Source organism: Gorilla gorilla, chromosome 18 (genome assembly GCF_029281585.2).
Source record: "Gorilla gorilla gorilla isolate KB3781 chromosome 18, NHGRI_mGorGor1-v2.1_pri, whole genome shotgun sequence".
Classification (NCBI taxonomy): Eukaryota; Metazoa; Chordata; class Mammalia; order Primates; family Hominidae; genus Gorilla; species Gorilla gorilla.
The window spans coordinates 6,498,349-6,518,204 of NC_073242.2; the positions used below are offsets into that span (position 1 = coordinate 6,498,349).

At 49.8% G+C, this 19,856-nt stretch overlaps 1 long non-coding RNA gene across 1 annotated transcript; it reads right to left on the reverse strand.

Moving 5' to 3' along the window:
• Window positions 1-10,474: 10,474 nt before the first annotated feature.
• Window positions 10,475-12,329, reverse strand: LOC134757451 (uncharacterized). The gene is made up of 3 exons (XR_010131434.1): window positions 12,221-12,329; window positions 11,587-11,655; window positions 10,475-10,986 (listed from the first exon to the last, which is right to left on the reverse strand). It is a non-coding gene; the product is annotated as an uncharacterized lncRNA (long non-coding RNA).
• Window positions 12,330-19,856: the final 7,527 nt, after the last annotated feature.

Genomic DNA, 19,856 nt, shown 5'->3' on the forward strand with positions numbered 1-19,856 from the left:
AAAGGCTGGGATTACAGGCATGAGCCAGTGTGCCCAGCCTTTTTTTTTTTTTTTTTTTTTTTTTGAGACAGAGTCTTGCTCTGTTGCCCAGGCTGGAGTGCAGTGGCGCAATCTGGGCTCACTGCAACCTCTGCCTCCCAGGTTCAAGTGATTCTCCTGCCTCTGCCTCCTGAGTAGCTGCAATTACAGGTGCACACCACCATGCCCAGCTATTTTTTATATTTTTAGTAGAGACGGGGTTTCACCATATTGATCAGGCTCGTCTCGAACTCCTGACCTCAGGTGATCTACCTGCCTTAGCCTCTTAAGCATGTTCTCATGGATAAGTGGGAGCAAAGCAGCCGGACGCAGTGGCTCACGCCTGTAATCCCAGCACTTTGGGAGGCCGAGGCGGGCGGATCACGAGGTCAGGAGGAGCTAGAGACCATCCTGGCTAACATGGTGAAACCCTGTCTCTACTAAAAATACAAAAAATTAGCCAGGTGTGGTGGCGGGCGCCTGTAGTCCCAGCTACTTTGGAGGCTGAGGCAAAAGAATGGCGTGAACCTGGTAGGTGGAGCTTGCAGTGAGCTGAGATCGTGCCACTGCACTCCAGCCTGGGCGACAGAGCGAGACTCCATCTCAAAAAAATAAAATAAGTGGGAGCAAAGCAATGTGCACCTGTGGCCACAGAGTAGAATAACAGACATTGGAGACTGGGAGGGTGGGAGGGAGGGAGGGGGCAAGGGAGAAGAAATTGGCTATTGGATCCAGTGTTCACGATTTGCGTGATAGACACTAAAAGCCCAGACTTCACCACCACACAGTATATCCAGGTAACAAAAATGTGCTTGTAGGCCGGGCGCGGTGGCTCACGCCTGTAATCCCAGCACTTTGGGAGGCCGAGGCGGGCGGATCACGAGGTCAGGAGATCGAGACCATCCTGGCTAACACGGTGAAACCCCGTCTCTACTAAAAATACAAAAAATTAGCCGGGCGTGGTAGTGGGCGCCTGTAGTCCCAGCTACTCGGGAGGCTGAGGCAGGAGAATGGCGTGAACCCGGGAGGTGGAGCTTGCAGTGAGCCGAGATCGCGCCACTGCACTCCAGCCTGGGCGACAAAGCAAGACTCCGTCTCAAAAAAAAAAAAAAAAAAATTTGCTTGTACCCTCTAATTTTTGTTTGTTTGTTTGTTTTTGAGACGGAGTCCCGCTGTGTTGCCCAGGCTGGAGTGCAGTGGTGCGATCTCGGCTCACTGCAAGCTCCGCCTCCCAGGTTCACCCCATTCTCCTGCCTCAGCCTCCCGAGTAGCTGGGACTACAGGCGCCCACCACCATGCCCGGCTAATTTTTTGTATTTTTAGTGGAGACGGGGTTTCACCGTGTTAGCCAGGATGGTCTCGATCTCCTGACCTCGTGATCCTCCCACCTCGGCCTCCCAAAGTGCTGGGATTACAGGCGTGAGCCACTGCACCCGGCCTTTTTTTTTTTTTTTTTTCTGAGACAGAGTCTCACTCTATCACCCAGGCTGGGGTGCAGCGGCATGATCTCAGTTCATTGCAACCTCAACCTCCTGGGCTCAAGCAATTCTTGGGCTTTTGCCTCCCAAGTAGCTGAGACTACAGTCGTGTGCCACCATGCCTAGCTAATTTTTGTATTTTTAGTAGAGACGGGGTTTCGCCATGTTGGCCAGGCTGGTCTGGAACTCTTGACCTCAGGTGACCCACCTGCCTCAGCCTTCCAAAGTGCTGGTGTGAGCCACCATGCCTGGTCTAGTACCCTCCAAATCAATAAAGATAAAATTTTAAAAATCATTTAGTTCATGCCTGTAATCCCAACACTTTGGGAGGCCGAGGCAGGAGGATCATCTGAGCCCAGGAGTTTAAGACCAGCCTGGACAACATAGTGAGATCCCTTCTCTATACATTTTTTTAAATTATTTAGTCTAATAGTTGATGAAGTCAATGGGGGAAACCAAAGCAGGCAAGAGGTGTGGGGAGTGGGTGGGGGTTGGGGTGGATGAGGATGGAGGGTCGCAGTCTTAAGTAAGTGGCCCCAGCAGTTCTTCCCAATGAGGGTAACATTTGAGGACAGACCTGAGATGTGAAAGAGCTGTGTGGAGCGCTCAGGGGACCGTTCCAGCCACAGGACAGCAAAGGCCAAGGCCGGGATGTGTGGGCCCAGGTTGGGGGTCTCAGGGCGCAGGGAGAGAGCGGCAGAGGGTGTGAAGCGTGAAGGCCTTGGGCTTTGTTGAGGGGCTGGAGCCCCTCCAGCCCTGGCTGCATTTTAGCGGGATCCCAGGAGGAGCCACGTTAACACCTGGCTGTGAGGAGGCTGGGGTGAAGCAGGGCTACCTGTTGGGCCCAGGACAGAGAAAATGGGGTGGAGAGAGGGATGGATTCTAGGTCTTTCTCTGAGGCCAAGCAGACAGGACCAAGGGCCAGAGGGCCAGTGCAGTGGGGGCAGTGGCTGCCTGAGGCAAGGGTTGTGGGCAAGATGAGGAGTGACTCTGGATCTGCTTAGCTGGAGACAAGGCCCAGGGCAGGTGAGCTCAAGGCAGAGGTCGGGTTGGAGGGAAACCTGGCATCTGGAGCCTGGGGAGGATTTAAAGTCTGGAGGCTGTTGAGGTGACCAACGAGCAGGTGACATTTGCCATCAGAGACCACGTGGGCGTGGACAGCCAAAGAGTTCCACATCCCTCACTCACCTGCAAACGCGACGGGACTGGAACCGCCACAAAGCAGAGATGTGGGCGGCCAGGACAGTGTCCCAGGCCAAGGGGGCCCCTGTAGGAACTGACCACGCGGCTCCAGCACAGGGGCTGGGTGCTTGGGCTGGCCGGGGCCACCAAACCACTGAGGTCCTCCTGGGCCCCGTAGAGAAGACTCTGCTCAAGGGCGGGGAAGGTACTGCCAGCTTGCAGCAGAGTCAAGCTGGGATCTGAGCTGGGTTAGAGGTGTGGAGGGTATGCAGGAGGCAGGTGGGGAAGCGGGTGAGGGCTGCATCCAGGAAGAAACTGTGGCAGGGACTCTGTGGGAAATGGAGATGGAAGCGAGGGGGATGGCAGGTGCCAGTAAGCCAGGCAGGTGGTGGGGTGACCAGCTGCCCGGGACGCCCAGGACTGAGAGTCTGCCTGAAATATTCTCCAGTAGGCTAAGACTGTTGGCTGCCCCAGGCGGTGCCTCTGTCCACTGTGATGACGGAGGTCGGCAGAGCGTTTCAGGCCCAAGGGTCCCGTGGTTGCAAATTTAGGAAGGTGGGAGATAGAAGTCTAGGATGCCCTGGTGTCTAAGTGGGGCTGAAAGAGGCAGGTCTTCAGAGAGGGGCTGCGGTGGGAGCCGTGGGGGGTGGAGAGGCCTTGCGGGGGTGACGGTAACGTGCTGCCTGCCTCTCCTCCGCAGTTTCAATGTTTATGGAACTCTGACCCTAGCTCAGAGGTTGCTGGCTGTGTTTTGTGCAAAGAGGGGCTGGGTCTTTCGGGCTGAGGAGGTGGGGAGGGTGGCGGAAGGGGAGGCCACCAGGAAGCTGTGAACTTGGGTGTGAAGCCACTGTGATCTAGGCAAGCTGTCTGGCCTCACAGGGCCTCTGTTTCCTCCTTGGCCCAGCGGCTTGTTCTGGGACCGGAGCAGTAAACTGGCTGTGGAATCCAACCTTCCGGGGGTCTTGTTAGACCTGCCACGTTGCTTGTTTTTGTAAATTGAACAAATAGGCATTTTTTTAAAAAAATCTGAATTTCAAATGATGCTGCTGTGAACATGGATGTTTAAGTATCTGTTTGAATCCCTGCTCAAACACACGTGTACACAGATATTCACTGTGGCATCACTGACAATGGGTGAGGTGGAAACCACCACGTGTCCATGGACAGGCGAGTGGGTGAGCGCAATGCAGTCTATTCCCACCTTGGGAGGACGCGCAGCCTCAGCCTCAGCCTCAGCCTCAGCCTGCACGGACCTGGAGGACGTTGAGTTCAGTGACAGGGGCTGCACACAAAAGGACAGACACTGTATGATCCTCCTAAGAGAGGTCCCTTGAGCAGTCAAATTCATGGAGACGGAACAGAATGGGCCAGGCGCGGTGGCTCATGCCTGTAATTCCAGCACTTTAGGAGGCCGAGGTGGGAGGATTGCTTGAGCCCAGGAGATTGAGACCAGCCTGAGCAACATGGTGAGACCTTGTCTCTACAAAAAATACCAAAATTAGCTGGGCATGGTGGTGCATGCCTGTAGTCCCAGCTACTCAGGAGGCTCAAGTGGGAGGATGGCTTGAGTCCAGGAGGTTGAGGCTGCAGTGAGCCATGATCATGCCACTGCACCGTTGCAGCCTGGGCAAGAGTGAGACCTTGGGAAAAAAAAAAAAAAAAAAAGAAGGAAGGGAGGGACGGACGGAGGGAGGGAGGGAGAAAAGGAGGGAGGAAGGCAAGCAGGCAGGAAGGAAAAGGTGGGTGCCAGGGGCTAAGGAGAGAAATGGGGAAGGAAGGAAGGGAGGGGAGGGGAGGAGAGGGGAGGGGGAAATGGAAAGGAAGGGAGGGGAGGGGAGGAGAGAGGAGGGGGAAATGGAAGGGAAGGGACGGAGGGAGGGAGGGGAATGGCGGGTGCCAGGGGCTGGGGAGGGAAATGGGGAGAGTGTTTTCTGGGGCAGAGCTTCAGTTTGGGAGGATGCAGAAGTTCTGGAGAGGGATGGTGGGGTTGGCTGCACGGCCGTGTGAACGTGCTGGGCGTTACTGAACTGTGCACTTAAGCAAGGTTAAATGGCCAATCTTCCCTATATTTTACCACAACTAAAAAAATAAAGATGTCTGGATTCTCACTTTTTCATGAAAAATCAGAAGCTCTGATTGCAGAACAGTCCCCACCTCACCCCCCTGTGACACTGGCCCTATACTGGGTCCCCAAATGCAGGATCCTGGGGTGTTTGAGTTCTGGACACTGCTCTTAGCAGGTGGGGTCTAGGACAGAGCCAGTGCTCCATCCGCTCCTCAGGTGACTCAGGTGAGGCTCCAGTTAAGCTGGACTGAGCAGAGCAGAGCATTGCAAAGCAGCCCAACAGTTCCTTCCTCCCCTTGTGAGAAGGGCTGAGGCCTCCCAGGGCTAAGTGTGACTGAGTAAAGGGCAAGCTGGCTGCTCTGCGGGCAGGGTTTTCTGGGGCACTAATGGTTTTGAGGAATCTGGCCTGTTTGGCCCTGGGAATGTTGCAGGACCCGCTGAGGTAACACTGCTCACCAGCTGGCATTTCACCACCTTCCCACGGGGATGTCCCTCTGTCTGATCAAACTTCTGAGCTGCCCTGGGAACCTGTTTCCTTCGTAGCCTGCCCAGCACTTGGGGCTTCCCTGCCTCTTGGTGACTTGGGTCAAACTGGGTTCCAGCCCATCCTAGGTCCCAGTCCTCTGCCTCCACTGTGGGCTCCTTGAGGCCTCAGCTCTGTCCATTCAGGCCTGGCCCCCAGACTCTGCCCCTCCTCACTTTCCACCAGAAACCCAGCCTGGATTTCCCACAGCTCAGTAGCTTCCTGAAGCCTCGGGGAGGTCCAGAGGGCAGCCTCGAGTTGCCCATCCTGTGTCCAGCACATCCAAAGCCAGACACAAGCAGCCCAGCATCCTCTGTCTCTTCCACCTGGGACCAGCCAGAACTGACTCTTGCATCTCAAAGCCCCAACACTGGGAGCTCAGTCTGGAAGAATTGCGCCTCCTCCACTGCCTGGAAGCAGAGAGGGAGGGAAGGACAGGACAGGGTCTGGGCAGCTGGGATGCAGCCCATGGGAAGAGTCGAGCTGGGGAAATGACACAGAGGAACTGGGCGAGCAGGGCCGGCTGATTCCCTGGGTGTCCGTCACCAGGCTGGGCAGCTCCTACACTGTCCGTGACTCATCAGTGACACAGAGGAGGGGCAGGACCTCAGAGTCCTGAGATCAGAGGTCATGGTGGGGCTGTCTGCCAGCTTCAGAGAGTCTGCAAATCACAGGAGAGGAGGTGGCTGACCACACAGAGATTAGTCACATCTGGGGGTGCTGTGGGATGAGGGACCCCAGTTCAGTTCCAGAGTGAGCTGTGCAGATCTGGGATCTGCAGGTCTCTGCCTTCAGGGCCACCTGCTTAGCTGTGACCTAGTCCCCCATGTGACCTGGGCAGCCACGTCAGGCCTGCTGGGAGAGGAGGCAGAGAAACCAGCTCTGACCACCCCCGCAGGGTGTGAAGCCAAGTCCAACCCCGGTCCTCCTCCCCCCTCATCCTTCCGGGAAAATGAGTGACTCTAATAATCACTGCGAATGAGTGGCTTCAATGATAAGTCAGAGTGTGGAGTTTCTCCACCAGGAGGTCAGACAGCTCTGGGGCAGAGGGGCACATGTGTGTGGGGAAAGTGGGTCAGCAGCTGGAATGGGCTCACCCCTCTGTGCCGGTGGTGACGCAGCTCCCACTTCCACTCCCACAGCTGTCCCTTCAAGCCATAATCTGGGCGCTGGGGACTTGGACGTGCAACAGGCATCTCAAAGTAGGAAATGTGGAGAGTCACTCCAATCCACCCCTCCCCCGGGCTTCCCTGCTCAGAAAATGGCCCTGCTATTCATCTGGCTCTCCAGCCGCGAGCCTGGATGTCGCCCCTGGTTTGTCCTTTTCCTCCCCGCCTGTATCTGTCCATCAGCAGGTCATGGCGTTTCAGACCTGGAAGTTGCTGGTGGACGCAGGCACTTCCCTCCATGTCCACAGGGCCCCATCCATCTCCTCTGCAACAGGTGGGCGGGTACCCTGGGGTCCCTCAAGTCTCTTGTCTCAGGAATCAGAGCTGTTTAGTGCAACGTAAATTACATCATGGCACTTCCCAGTTTAACTCTCTCTAGCGGGGCCCACTGCTTTCAGGAGATCCTGTAACTCCTGGACTCCCTCGGGACTCGGCGTCATCAGCCCCTGCTGACCTCTCTGCCTGCCGATGGTCACCCTGCCCAGCTCATTCCTGTCCAGCCACACTGGTCCTCTATTTGCCCTAAGCCCTTTTCTACCTAAGGGCCTTGCCACACGCTGCTCCATCTATCCCTGTTCAGAACTGACAGGTCTCCTCAGGTCTTAGTTTAAGTGACACTCTCCCTCTTATTCTTTTTCTCATCCCTACAGGGAAAAGCAAGGAAGATACGAAATGAGCAAGTGACATGATTGTATATACTTTCAAGGGGAAGCTGGAGCCACCAGGGATTACCCCATCCTATACGGGTACCCACCTTGCTTAGGCTACTCTGTAAAGACAGAAGTTCATTGGCAGGAAACTGATAGTGATGTAAATAATCCCTGTGCATAGAAATGCTACTGTGGGTATCGACTGTTCTGACAGCTCCACATCCACTGGCGAATTCATTTCAGCATTATTCATCTGACTGTAAGTGTATGGTGCTTTGAATAAGTTGCTATATATATATAAATTTTTTTTTTAGATGAAGTCTTGCTCTGTCACCCAGGCTGGAGTGCAGTGGCTCGATCTCTCAGCTCACTGCAATCTCCGCCTCCTGGACTTAAGCGATTCTCCTGCCTCAGCCTCCCGAGTAGCTGGGATTACAGGTGCCCACCACCAAGCCCTGCCAATTTTTGTATTTTTAGTAGAGACGGGGTTTTGCCATGTTGATCAGGCTGGTCTCAAACTCCTGACCTCAGGTGATCCACTGGCCTCGGCCTCCCAAAGTGCTGGGATTACAGGCGTGAGCCACCGCGCCCAGCTGAACATTACACTTTTAACAGCTTAGTATTGTATCTTCAGTGCCTGTCATGTAGTGGCCTCCCAATATTGTTGAATCAATTGATGAATTAAGGGAAACACCATTTATAAATTTTTACTTAATAAAGCAAGCTACAAATTATATTCCTTTTTTCGGATATTATTGGAATCATACTGTGACATTATCTTAATCTGCTTTTAAAATTCAATATGGCATCTTCTCATATCAGTAAACCATTCATAACATGATTATTAATGTCCATATAATATTCCACTATAGAATTGTTACGGTTTGGATGTGTCCCCAAAGTTCATGTGTTGGAAACTTAATCCCCAAAGCAAGAATGTTGACAGGTGGGACCTTTCCGAGGTGATTAGGTCATAAAGCTTATGCCCTCCTGTATGGATTAATGCCATTATTTTGGGAGTGGGTTGGTTATCATGGGGTGGGTTCCTGATAAAATGTATGAGTTCCACCCCCTTACTCTCTTATGTATATGCTCTCTTGTCACGCGATGCCTCCCGCCATGTTATGAGGCAGCAAGAAGGCCCTCATCAGATGCAGCCCCTCAATCTTGGACTTCCCAGTCTCCAGAACCATGTGCCAATGAATTTCTGTTTATTATAAATTACCCAGTCTCAGGTATTCTGTACCTAAACAACACAAAACAGACTAAGACAACAATATACCATAATTTACTCAATCCCATGCCCTCTGATACTGGACATTCATTGCTTTTTCTGTTGTATGTAATGTGTCAGTAAGTAACCTTGTTCATCAATCTTTGAAAGAATCTCTCGTTATTTCCTCAAGCTACATTCCTAGAAGGGAAATTGCTAGGATAAAGGTTTTAAATGTATTTACAGTTTTTGATGACATATATTATCAAACTACACTCTTGAAAAGTTATGTAGTGCCTAGGCATAATAGCTCACGCCCATAATCTCAACACTTTGGGAAGCCAAGACAGGAGGATCGCTTGAGGCCAGGAGTTTAAGACCAGCCTGGGCAACATAGCAAGACCCTGTCTCTACCTAAAAATTTTTAAAAATCAGCTTGGTGCAGTGGTGCACACCTGTAGTCCCAGCTACTTGAGAGATTGAGGCAAGAGGATTGCTTGAGCCCAGGAGTCCAAGGTTGCAGTGAGCTATGATCGTGCCACTGCACTCCAGCCTGGGCCGCAGAGTGAGACCCTGTCTAAAAAAACTAAATAAAAGAGATAAAACTTGTATGGGATTTGTTTTTCTTCCCTATCTTTACCATAGAAAAATAGGATCCAAAAATTTCCGCAAATATCCTGGCAGGACTTGGAAACTCAGTCTTTCTTGCCCTTGAAGAAAAGAGAACTAGTTTTTTGGTTTTTAATGATTTGGTGTCAAGGTCTGCTGTAAAAGAGGAGAGCAGTGGCTTGAGGACAGAGAAGACAGGAAATACCTCACCTAGACATCTAGACACAGGAAGGAGGAAGGATTTTCCAAAGCACAAAAGAGGGGACAAACTGAAAACTTAGGAAAGTTCTCTGAGGGGGGCATTGCTCAAACATCCAGGATCCCCAGGGAGCCAAGGCCCCACTGGTTGACCTCAGGCTTGAGGTTCAAGGGAGTGCCCAGGGGTGCTTCACTGATCAGAATCTGGCCCCCATCCATGCCTGCCCTGCCCAGGGCTGTACTACCAACCTCCACTTGCTCCCACACCTGGTACTCCCATGCTCCCCTAAGCAAGGCAGATTTTCAGCTCTGGTAGAGCCAAACTGAATGTCAACTGTAGGTTGATAAACAGCCACTTCCCCAAGTCCCCAGGTGCCCCTTACTGCCCAGCTGCTCCAGGCCCTCCACTATCCCCAAAATCTAACACTTAAAGAGTGAATGCCTGTTTTCACACAGGGCCTCCAGCGTCTCCAGCAAGACTGTTCTGATTGTTTCATGCCTGTAAAGAGCTGGTTGTTAAACATGTGGGTCAGTGCAGAAACTGACCTGAATAAGTCCCAGGCTCCCTGGGCTGGGATCCTCATTTCTCTTGCTTTCTCCTAACCTGACTAACCCTGAGCCCTTACAGACTTGCTATCTATGGGTCCATGGTCTCTCTCAGGGTACGTTGTACCAGATCCACAGTTTGCAGGGCTGAAGCCACCCCGGGATCATCTGGGCCTCAGTTCCAAAAACTGTTTGCTACTATACTCAACACACCACCTCGCTTCACCCTTCTTATTCTGCCCCCAGCATTGTCTTCCCCACTGTACACATGAGGAAATTGGCTCAGAGAGGGAGGAGTTGATCCCAATTCACATGGCTAGGAAGTAGAAAGGCCAGGACTCAAGTAGAAAGGAAGTAGAAAGGCCAGTCACAGGGCCATTTTAAGACCTTGATAAGCCTGGAGCATTCTTAGCTTTGAAGCCCCCATCACATGGCTTCGAACACATGAGCATGCACCTCCCTCTGCAGAATAAATGCAATGCACCCACAACTGTGTGCTCTGAGTTGCACTGGACCAGCGGACATAATTATGTCTAGGAGACATTTAACAAACAACTATGTAATTCAATTTGGCAACTCCATTTCCTATTTCAGAGTCAGGATAATTTTCCAGGACTCAGACATTTTTGTAAGCCCTACATTGCTGTAATACCAAAAGCCTACAATACGTTGAAACTTTGGTCTTCTCAAAGCATGCCCAGCTCCTCCCCTTCTCTCTGCAGTATAATCCCCATTTTACACACAAGGAAACCATAACAGGGTGCCTCTGGATACAAATAGCAGAGTACTCCGACTCACAATTGCTGAAGCAAAATAACATGACTCTATTATCGTGATTTTATTATTCCAGGAAATGCTTGCCCAGAAAGACAAAAGTTGCAAATAACCTTACTCCTTGAGTTCAGGAAAATCCATTAATAAAACCACACTGCTCTTCAACATGGAGCATCAAAGAAAGCTCCAAGAGTCTTTGAAGCCCTCACTTCACTGTGACCGCCAATACAAAACTGCTGTGACCACCAATCCTAAACTATTATAACATGACCCTTACCCAGCCCTGATTAAGTCCGACATCAAAGGACCTGCCTTAAACCAAACCCCAAAACCTCAATATCTCAACTTTGCCCTCCCCACCTCCACTCTACAATGACTCTTTCAAGGTGGTGCTTCCCCTTAGCATAAGCAACAACCCAGTTTTGTCTTATCAGCTGCTTGCTTTGATGCTATTTCCAGGAGCCAGCATTTGACAAGGGAACCAGGACCAACACGGTCGGCTGTGTCCAATCAGGTAGGATGAAGCACTGGAGTAAATTTCCCTGGAGAGGTGGGCACTGCCTGCCAACAAGAAAGGGGAAAGCAGTGAACTGAGATCGCCCCACTGCACTCCAGCCTGGGCGTCAGAGTGAGACTCTCAAAAAATAATAATAATAAAACATTAAAGAGGCGGGGGAGGGGGGGCGGGGGGGGGTACCGGAGAAGCAGGCGTCAGTGTTCTACTACAGTCCCACAGTAGTAGAACGTAGTCATGGTGTCTTTGCTATTCGTGCTGAATAGCGGGTGTTTTCCAAAGTAAGTAGAGAATTAACTATACTTATTATTATTATTTTTCTGAGACAGTGTCTCGCTCTGTCGCCCAGGTTGGAGTGCAGTGGCGCGATCTCGGCTCACTGCAAGCTCCGCCTCCCAGGTTCATGCCATTCTCTTGCCTCAGCCTCCCGAGTAGCTGGGACTACAGGCGCCCGCCACCACGCCCAGCTAATTTTTTGTATTTTTAGTAAAGACGGGGTTTCACTGTGTTAGCCAGGATGGTCTCGATCTCCTGACCTCATGATCCACCCACCTTGGCCTCCCAAAGTGCTGGGATTACAGGCGTGAGCCACCGCGCCCGGCCAACTAACTTATTTTCAAAATAAGTATAGAATTAACCAACCATACCTCCTTAATTGATGGTTCTCTTAATCTTGATTCCAAGGGTCTTAACTATCTGGATGTACTCATTGTATGCTAAACAGACACCAAAAGGGTTGACTAATCTCATTTTTATGTACAGAGAATCAATTCCCGAAAAATGCTGCAGGTTTTGCATTTGTTTTAAAATTTTAAAGGTCATAATATTTATTAATACATATTTATACCCTTAGAATTCCCAATTTGGCAGCAAATAGAGTCCCATTCTATTATGCCATTGAAAGTAATGATAAAAACCGCAGTTACTTTTGCACCAACCTAATAAAACCATGATTAAAAAATAATAAATAAACATTTAAAAAGCGGTGGGGGGAGGCGGGCGCGGGGGCGAGCCGGAGAAGCAGGCGTCAGTGTTTGCTAAAGAAACCAAGGCCCAGGAGAGAGTTAAATGTTTGGCCCAAGGTCAGGCAAAGAGTTGGCAGGAGGTCTAGAGGAGAATTCAGGCTTCCTCATCTAAACTCCAAGCTTTTCCGCCCAAGCAGGGCATGCCCTGGGGCCAACCCCTCCAGGAAGCCTGGGTAGTCTCCTTCCCTGCATTTCCCCAGGGGCTGCTGCCTCAAGGTGACTCAGAAGGAAGCTGTTGTCTCCAGTTCCTCCTCACCAATCCAGCTGGTCTTAGGATCGGGAAAAATATAAGCTAATTGTCTGGTGATTAACTCCAGCCAACTAATGATCTGAACTTGCCGCGGATACCCAGCCAGCGGAAGTGCGGTTAACTGCCCGAGGGATGCCCCGAAGACCGGCCGAGCAAACTTCCGGCCGCAGAGGCTGCCGGGCAGGGGTTATGGCGGCCGCCAGAGTGAGCCAGCTTGGTGTCCGGGGACACTTGGGTCACTGCGGATGGACAGCGCTGGTTTTCAATACCAGGGACCTAAGTCCGGGTGGGGAGCGGCCCCTCGGCGCCCCAGACCCCTGCCACCGTGCCGGTGACGGTCCACGCCCAAAATATCAGGAAAAGCGTCTCAGTCCTCTTTGTGGGCGGAGAAGAGACCCAGCGGCCGAGCCCGGGGGCCTCAGATCCCCAGCTGCGCATTGGCCTGTGTCTGTCGCCCCCCGGAGGCCGCGTGAGGGACTGGAGCCCGGCTTTGCTCCTCCCGTTGGCCTCGTTTCTCTTCCTGGCTTTGCGTGTCCCGACCACTAAAAGCCCTAAACATGACGAAGTAAAATGGGCACCGTCAAAAACCGCATCTGAAGACAGTGCGCATGAGCGCATGGTTAAGTTTTCAGACGTTTTGCAAGCTGGATGTTAAATACATTTTTTGACGTCATTGTTAAAAAATAAATTTTATGAGCCTACAATTAAATACATTATATTAAAAACAAAGGTAGACGCCTGCGCGGTGGCTCACGCCTGTAATCCCAGCACTTTGGGAGGCCGAGGCGGGTGGATCACCTGAGGTCAGGAGTTCAAGACCAACCTGGGCAACATGGTGAAACCCCATCTCCACTAAAAATACAAAAATTAGCTGGGCGTGGTGGTGCGCACCTGTAATCCCAGCTACCTGGGAGGCTGAGGCCGGAGAATCGCTTGAACCTGGAGGTGGAGGTTGCAGTGATCTGAGATCATGCCACTGCACTCCAGCCTGGGAGACAGAGCAAGACTTACTGTCCAAAAAATAATAAATAAACAAATGAAGAAAGAAAACACTCAAAATGTATCACTGGTTAATTGTTTTGCTGTTTTACTACTATCTGTGTTCTTGGAGTGATTTACATCCATCTTATCTGTATGGTGGGAATACTATATAATAGTGTGCTATTGCATGTTTCTTTCCAACTCTATGTTCAATGACATCATATTGGAGACTTGAAATCGGCTATGGTGGGAATATTTACACCATAGAAATTGGTAAACTGTAGAAATCAGGGCTTTTTTTTTTTCTTCCCAGAAAGTCAGTTGTTAAACATTCAGCAGCATACCACTGGAGTCAGACAATAGCCAACGTGGAGAGACAGAACAAGGTCCGTGTCTTTTTGGGGTCAGCATAGGAACATACTCATTTTCTGCTTTATTAAGACTCAGTGCAGAAACTGACACATGGTGCTCCATGAGTGTTTGAGGAAGAGCAGGAGAGAGGAAATTATGTGCTTCGCTGGGCTCTCAATTTACTTATCAGTTTGGCTAACCTTGACCCTCACTGGGACTCTTACCTCAACCTTTTCTCTCCAATTATCCTAACAGCCCTTGGTGCACCACGTACAAGGCCTGAATGCTAACAATTGAAAGCGTTTCAAAAGCGAAAGTCAGCCAGGGAAGGATTTTGAGTTGGGGGTGATAAAATCAACTTTGCTTTAGGATGAGAATCAGCTATCTGTGTGTGGAACAGGTTGAGGAGAGGAACGACCAGCAGCAGGGAGACCAAGACTTTGTTCTACACTGACCGTGTGTTAGGCCTGTGTAGAGAGAGATGGGGCTGCAGGGGTGAGCCTAAGCCGCGATCCATGGCTCCAGGAGCTCAGTCTTCTGAGGCAGGAGATAGTAAATAGACAATCACTGTGACTGTGATGCACACGCTGGGGGAGAAGGCAGGTTGAAGTCCCGGAGAGCAACTCACTCTGCCTGAAGGAGGCAAGGAAGCAGTGAGCCAACCCAGGACTTGTAGGGCTTACAGTCAGAGGGATGCTGTCAAAAAAGGGAAGACAGGAGATGACAGCATGTGAAAACTGCCTAGGCAAAGCCTGGAAAGGAAAAACCACAGGAGACTGATGGGAGATGAAGCTGGAAAGGGTTAGAGTTTCTCACTGCAGACTGAGCATTTTTGAGACGGGGTCTCGCTCTGTCACCCAGGCTGGAGTGCAGTGGTGCGATCTCAGCCTCCCGGGTTCAAGCACTTCTCCTGCCTCAGCCTCCTGAGTAGTTGGGACTACAGGCGCATGCTACCATGCCCAGCTAATTTTTTGTATTTTTAGTAGAGACAGGGTTTCACTGTGTTAGCCAGGATGGTCTCGATCTCCTGACCTCGTGATCCACCCTCCTCGGCCTCCCAAAGTGCTGGGATTACAGGTGTCAGCCACTGCGCCTGGCAGGGGAGGTTCTTTACTATTCTCCAGGCTTCAGCTCTCTGTCTCCAGCGAACCAGCTCTTCAGCTGTGTCTCCTGCCCTGTCTCTGCAATCTAGCCAAGAAGGAATCCTGATTCCGCAGCGTGGCCGAAGGTTGGTGGCTGTATATCTGGCCCACAATATCCTTTATCCCCAAAGCTCCATTCAAGCATGTCTGTCTGTCTATCCTTTTCTCTCTTTTCTCTCTCAGCATTTTGTAAAATTTGCCCAACTTTAGCATATAGCTGGATGCCTTGACTCACAGTGAATCCCTGAGATTTTTTTTGAGGCAGGGTATCATTATATTATCCATGCTGAAGTGCAGTGGTTATTCACAGACGCGACCATAGTGCACCACAGCCTTGAACTCCAGGGCTCAAGCCACCCTCTTGCCTCAGCCTCCCGAGTAGCTGGGAACACAGGCTCATACCACTGAGCCTGGCTACCAAGAATTTTTATTTTAACAATCTGTAGGTCAAACCTGAAAAACCACCTCTAAATAACTTATAATTTTGATATATTTACGTTTCGATCCTTATGATGTTTGCATTTTGTTTCTGTATTCCAGGGTTGCAAGCATATTCTACTTTTCCCAATATGTTTATAGTTTGAGGTTTTAAAAAACATTTTTATGAACAATATAAAGATTTACTATTTTCCAAATATGTTAACTAATTTTTTTCAGCAATGTTTATTGAATCAATCATCTTTTCATTCCCCAGTGATTTAAAATGACATCAACGTAAGATATATCTGTATATATCTGTTAGGGTAAAATTCATTTGTGTGATCGAGGAAGCAGAACCCTCAAGGAGCGACATAACATAATTACAGCAGGGCACAGTGGCTCACGCCTGTAATCACAGCACTTTGGGAGGCTGAGGTGGGTGGATCCCTTGAGATCAGGAGTTCAAGATCAGCCTGGCCAACATAGTGAAACCTCGTCGCTACTAAAAATACAGAAATTAGCTGGCATGGTGGCACATGCCTGTAATCCCAGCTACTCGGGAGACAGAGGCAGGAGAATCGCTTGAACCCAGGAGGTAGAGGTTGCAGTGATTGTGCCACTGCACTCCAGCCTGGGTGACAGAGCAAGACTCTGTTTCAAAAAAAAAAAAAAAAAAGAATTAGGCCAGGCTCAGTGGCTCACGCCTGTAATCCCAGCAATTTGGGAGGCGAAGGCAGGAGGATCAGTTGAGCCTGGGAGATAGAGGCTGCAGTGAGCCGTGATGGCAACACTGAAATCCAGCCTGGATAATGGAGTGAGGCCCTGTCTCCAAAATAAATAAAATTAAATTAATAAAGTAAGTATAGGGATTGGATTTTCCGTGACTATGGGAGCAAGCCCAGGGAGCTGCCTCCAGTTGACTTCTGCACCTACATTGGCTGAAGCTGGTTGTAGCAAGGAGCGCTAATAGGAAAAAATTATGTGTGAAGCAGGGAGTGTGAGAAGATGGAGCCACGTCTGTCTCTCACTGCCTACAGCCTCAATATCAAACAGAATAAGCTGCTGCCTGCTACCTCAACTCTGCACACGCCTGGCTCAGACTCTGAGCAGCCAATGGAGGAGACATGGTGGGAGCTGAGGGAGCCGAGGGCCTGGCTACTGCCCAAAGCGGGCAGCACAGTGAGCTACGATGGGGACTCATCCCTACTCCCCACGCTGACCCCAGAGCTGCATGGCTGATGCTTCACTTAAACCTTCTGATCTTGCACAAACTTCTCTTAAGGCCAGTCATCATAACATGGAAGGGAATTCTGAAAAGATATTCCAGGCCAATTCTCATCAAAACCAAGCTGGGGCCAGGTGCAGTGGCTCATATTATTTTATAAATAATAAAAAAGTATTAAAATTTGTTGGCCGGGCACGGTGGCTCATGCCTGTAATCCCAGCACTTTGGGAGGCTGAGGTGGGCGGATCACAAGGTCAGGAGATGGAGACCATCCTGGCTAACATGGTGAAACCCTGACTCTACTAAAAATACAAAAAATTAGCCGGGCGTGGTGGCGGGCGCCTGTAGTCCCAACTACTCAGGAGGCTGAGGCAGGAGAATGGCGTGAACCCAGGAGGTGGAGCTTGCAGTGAGCCGAGATCGCACCACTGCACTCCAGCCTGGGCAACAGGGCGAGACTCTGTCTAAAAAAAAAAAAAATTGTTATAGAGTTGTTACATCTCCCAGTATGATTATAGGGGTTACTTTGTCAATTTTTATTTGTAATGTGCCCATTTTTTCTTTATATCTTTGAGGTTATGATGTTAGGTGCATACAAACTCATGATTCTTAGGTCTTCTTCTCAAAAAAAAAAAAGAAGGAAGGAAAGAAGGGAAGGGAAGGGGAAGGGGAAGGAAGGTTAGGTTCAAGCTATATTTATCCCACGATTGAAACCAAATACTTTAGGAATGTGTGTGCCTAGGCTTTGCGCATTGGTAATTTGATTCTGAGCTGACATCTACTGAAATAAACATTCCTTCCTCACCCATAAAGGCCAGGATTTTTTTCAACACTTGAAACATCTGATTGAAAAAAGACAATGGAACCACAGAATGAGGAAAGTATCAATATAAAATATATCAGTGAATGTTTTCAACAATGTAACAATTAGCTTAACAATTGACATGCAGTTTAAACAAGTAGTAATTTTAGTGTAAAAAGGTTATGAAAATATGCAGAAAATACACGTCTAAAGTCAAGAAGCAAAAGATATTTTAAGGCCAGGCACTGCGGCTCATACTTGTAATCCCAGCACTTTGGGAGGCCGAGGCAGGTGGATCACCTGAGGTCATGGTGAAACCCTGTCTCTACTAAAAATACAAAAATTAGCCAGGCGTGGTGGGACATGACCGTAATCCCAGCTACTCCAGAGGCTGAGGCAGGAGAATCACTTGAACCCCGGGAGGTGGAGGTTACAGTGAGCTGAGATCACACCACTGCACTCCAGTCTAGGCGACAGAGTGAGACTCCATCTCAAAAAAAAAAAAAAAAAAAAAAAAAAAGACATTTTAGTTTTACTTTCTGGTATTTAAGATGAATTATGTGGAAAAAGTGAAATTACTGATGTTCAAACCATTTTTGAGGGGCAATTTTAATAGATCTGCCACTTTCTTGACCATTCCTTTCTTCTTTTTAAATTGAGATTTAATTCACATGCCATAAAATTGACCATTTTATTTTATTTTGAGATAGGGTCTCATTCTGTTACCCAGGCTGGAGTGCAATGGTGCGATCTCTGCTCACTGCAGCCTCGACCTCTCTGGCTCAAGCGATCCTCCTGCCTCAGTCTCCTGAGTAGCTGGGACCACAGGCGCACACCACCACAGCCACTCTGTTTTTAGTAGAGATGAGGTCTCCCTATGTTGCCCAGGATAGTCTCGAACTCCTGATCTCAAGTGATCCTCCTACCTCAAGCCTTTCAAAGTGCTGGGATTACAGGCATGGGCCACTGAGCCCGGCCAGAAAATTGACCATTTTAAAGTGTACAATTCCGTGGCTTTTGGTCTATTCACAAAGTTGTGCATTGATAATCATTAATTCCAAAAATGTTTCATCACCCACAAAAAGAAAACTAGTACCCAGTAGCAGTCACTCCCCCAAGCCCCTGGCAACCAGTAGTCCACCTTCTGTCTCTGAATTTGCCTGTTCCAAACATTTCACATAAATGAACTCATGTAGCCTCTCGTGTGTGGCTTCTCTCACTTGGCATCATGTTTCAAGGTTCATGCACGTCGTAGCATGTATTGTATTTCCATTGCAGGGATAGACCACATTTCATTTAATTGTTAATCATTTAAATGATTAAATGGACATCTGTATCACTTCATATTTGTTTCACTGTCATAAATAATTCAAAAATCAGTGTGGCTAAATCCCTGTCACTTGTGGACAGTCCAAAGCAGTCAAATTGCCATGAAACCACCAAGTTGAAGGGATCAACAGGACCCCTGCCCACCGCGTGGGTGCCTTCAGTAGCCTGCACCCCGGCAAAACTGAGGTGTTTGGATTAAGAAATGGGAGAGGGGCAGGGCGTGGTGTCTCACGCCTGTAATCCCAGCACTTTGGGAGGCCGAAGAGGGCGGACTCTTTGAGGTCAGGAGTTCGAAAACAGCCTGGCCAACATGCTGAAATCCCATCTCTGCTAAAAATCCAAAAAAAAATCAGCGGGACGGGATGGTACACACCAGTAATCGGGAGGCTACTTAGGAGGCTGAGGCAGGAGAATCGCTTGAACCCAGGAGGTAGAGGTTGCTGCAGTGAGCCGAGATCACGCCACTGCATTCCAGCCTGGGCGACAGGGACTCCATGTGGAAAAAAAAAAAAAAAAAAAGAAAAGAAAAGAAAAAAGGGAGAGGGGTGTACAGACGAAGAAAAGGCTCCTCTCTCGTGCATGCAATCTCTGCACTTTTCCTTGAGCTGCACAGAGCGCTGGGCAGGGCCTCATCCGGGTCAGAGCCGGAACCTGGGGACATTCTGGCCGATGCTCTTGGCGGCCAGGAGAGGGCGCGCGCGGACTCAGCGGCTGCCCGACTGCCTCACCAGGACCTAGGCCGTGCCGTCCGCCAGGAGGGCGGTTCTGCCCCGCAGCCTCAGTCCCTTCTCAGGATGGGGAGAACTTGCTGATAATGTTTTTTTTTTTTTTTTTTTTTTTAACACAAAAGACCATTATCAACAGTATAAACAAACACATTTATGATGATCTGTGTCCCCCAATATTCATGTATTGAAACTTTTTTTTTTTTTTGAGACGGAGTGTCGTGGAGGCCAGCGGATCACTTGAGGTCAGGAGTTCAAGACCAGCCTGGCCAACATGGTGAAACCCCGTGTCTACCAAAACTACAAAAATTAGGCCAGGCGCGGTGGCTCACGCCTGTAATCCCAACACTTTGGGAGGCCAAGGCGTGTGGCTCACGTGAGGTCAGGAGTTCGAGACCAGCCTGCCCAACATGGTGTAACCCAGTCTCTACTAAAAATACAAAAATTAGCTGGGCATGGTGGCGGGTGCCTGTAATCCCAGCCACTCGGGTGGCTGAGGCAGGAGAATCGCTTGAATCCAGGAGGCAGAGGTTGCAGTGAGCCAAGATCGCATCATTGCACTCCAGCCTGGGCGACAGAGAGAGACTCCGTCTCAATTAAAAGGGCGACAGAGCAAGACTCTGTCTTAATTAAAAAAAAAAAATTTAGCCAGGCGTGGTGGTGGGCA